Below are 3,213 nucleotides of genomic sequence, written 5' to 3' on the forward strand. Positions count from 1 at the left end.
CATTCATCATCCACGGTCAACTATCTCTCATAATTAAAAATACTTTATACATAAATTATCAATTTAAATAAATTCATATTCCTTTCGATATTTTATGTTGTTATTAATATAGTTATCGAAGATTAGAAACGATATTTCGATATTTTTTCATCGAAATATCGACATTTCATTACAAAATGTTACAAAAATTTTAACAGAGATGGGAAAAATTATTCGATTGACAAGAGACGAATACTTTTTTATTCGATTGACGAGGGACGAATAAATTTTTATTCGAATAAAATACGACTAAACAATCCGAATACTTTTTTATTCGAATATTTAAAATACTAATTCAATCGAATAAAAAATTATTGGAAAGAAAAAATATTCGAATGAAAAATTAGTCGAATACATATTATTGGAATAAAAATTTGATTTTTTTTTTTAAATTCACTTATTTTTTTACCACCTTAAATTTCTAATGTATGAGAGTTCTATTTCACATATTCAGACGAGTACAAAATGAAAATTCTATCGATTTTAAGATTCCATATAGATTTATTTTAATTTTTTAATTTCTAATACATAGGGGCCAATTTTTAGGTTTTCGGATATGCAGATTATGAAAATGCTATCTATTTTAACATGGCGTATCGATTTATTTTTACTTTCTTGATTTCTAACATGTTATTAGTCAATTCATAAAAAAATTTTTGAGGTTAATAACTTCCAGTTGAATGCAATTTGTATTAAATTATCATAACATGGTACAACGTTTCGGGACCACTGTCCCATATTCATGTACTTTAAACCTCATAATTTCATATAGGAAATCATACCACACTTTAACTGTTCTCTCTTTTCTACCATAACTTGTTAAAAGTTTAATTTTCTTCATAAAACAATTATATTTTAGTTTATATTTGTTATGGTTGTCGTGGTGTTGCTTTGTTTCATAGTAATTAAGAGGTTCTTATGTATTTTGATTAGGTAAGACATAAAATATGTCTTTCTATGTTATCATTTTATAATTATCGTTACTTTAATTCGTTAAATTTTCGATATCGATATTTCGATATTTTAAAATATCGATATTGCTATCCGATATCGATATCGATATCGATATTTTTCTTTCGATATCCCATCCCTAGCGGTAAGTATGTAAATGCTTACAGAACGTTGGATCTATTTGTTCAGTTCTACCAGAATAGTTTTTTTTTCTTTTTTAATAGTTCAGAATTCAGAATTTTGTTTACTGAGTTTTGTAATTTTTTTATTTATTTATTGATATTTACAACTGTATAAAAAATACAACAAGTACATTTAATACATACATAATAATATGATACAGCATGTAGATAAACTACCCAGTAGTAGAACTCTACAGTTTACAATATAAGGTCACGAGGCCATCTTGTTTTGTAATTTGAAACAGAAGCTTTGACTTTGGTCATTACTTCTTTCTGCAATATGTTATTGGACAATTTAATTATTATTCAAAGGAACATCTAGGATTTTCCAGGAAATGTTTATGTTTCGAATTGGGTGAAAAATTAATTGAACCCAAAATATTTCTATCGGAACCTGAGTAAATTATGAACAGTAATTAATTTATAAAATAAATTAGTTAATTGCAAAATATAAGGGAAAAATAATATAAAAAATAATAATTTTATTATATTAACGACCATTTGACAACGCACTTTAAATTATATGGCACCATATTTGTTCAATAATCTGCCGGAACAACTAATAAATATATCAGTCACAAAAATAAAATAAATCTTAAACTGAATACTTTCTTACTTTTTTGAACCTCGATAAATAATTTTTAACGCTCAAATAACTGTCTATAATTTGTCTACTATATAATAGATGAATCTAAACTTTTAGTAATGTGATATTCGTAATAATCGTCAAGTTTATTCCATACTTTTAGGAAGATATTAGTTTGATTGTTATTAATTTAATTGTAATAAATTATTATCATTATCTTCATAAGGTGTTTTTCATTCATTCATTTATTAACCAGTTGTATTTTTAAAGATATATTTTAGAACCATATACATATTATTTATTATGATTATGTAATAATAAAGATTTAACTTATATTTAAAACAAAATTAATTTCTTCTCTGTTTTTCTATTGTACTGGGGTTATTGAAATTTAATTGTTTTGTAGATCATTCTTTAGAATTTTTAATACTATTCTAATACAATTCATACTATTCTATATTATACTTTAATACTATTCTAATACAATTCATTCTAATACAATTTGTCATTTTGGTACCTCATGTTCTCCCCTAAATAATTGAATGGAGAACCTGATCTGTTACTGATATTTGGTCATCCCACTGTTATAAGAATAATTGATGGATAAAACTGTGAAACTAGACAAGATATGATTTTTATGAAAGTCCAGTGATACTGTAAAAATGAGTTAAATAAAGGCTAACAAATGCCTCCCTGACTTCTTGAAGAAACAATTGTTAATTTAAACACTTTGAAACAAAAAAAGGGGATATAAATATTCAAACTTTATTGACTTTTTGCAAATCTAACTATCGGAAGTCACTGGAGGATCCTAAAGATAAACTTATAAACTAGGATTATAATTATACAGACAGGATATAAAGTAAATATATTGTTAATAAGGGACAAAAATAATTGGCATTGAATATAATAAGACTTTACAATTTATCGAAAACGAATATATTAACTACCACTTAAGGTCTCCTACTTCAAACTAAGTAAGACATAAACTTAACTTTGCATATTTGCGGGGGCTTCTATTGCTGGAAGCTCATTAGAGGCCCAGATACTATTGATTCGGTCTTAGCAATATGCATACAAAAGCCCCTTTCATAACTGATACAACCCTATATGTCCTCTGCCTCCGCCATTATGTCTTTTATCAGCCTTTCATCAGCTTCTAATGGTTGACTTAATATTGACTGATTATTCAGAGCAACTGACGTTAAGAACCTTACTGAGGTATGTATTTTAAAAGAGAAGATTTGGCTTTGGACATTAATTCTTCCTATATGAATTTGAAACACCAAAATTTCACATGTATTAGTGATGTATGGTATGATGCATACCATCACAAAGTGTTTTGATCTTCGACTCCATGTTCCACAAACACTTGGATCTTTTACAAATGATTGTCCGATCTTGTGAAAATGTAAACATGGAAAAGTTACGTAATTGTATAAATTAAAAAAAGAT

Source organism: Halyomorpha halys, unplaced genomic scaffold (genome assembly GCF_000696795.3).
Source record: "Halyomorpha halys isolate HHAL.00 unplaced genomic scaffold, Hhal_1.1 Scaffold1808.1, whole genome shotgun sequence".
NCBI classification, from domain to species: Eukaryota; Metazoa; Arthropoda; class Insecta; order Hemiptera; family Pentatomidae; genus Halyomorpha; species Halyomorpha halys.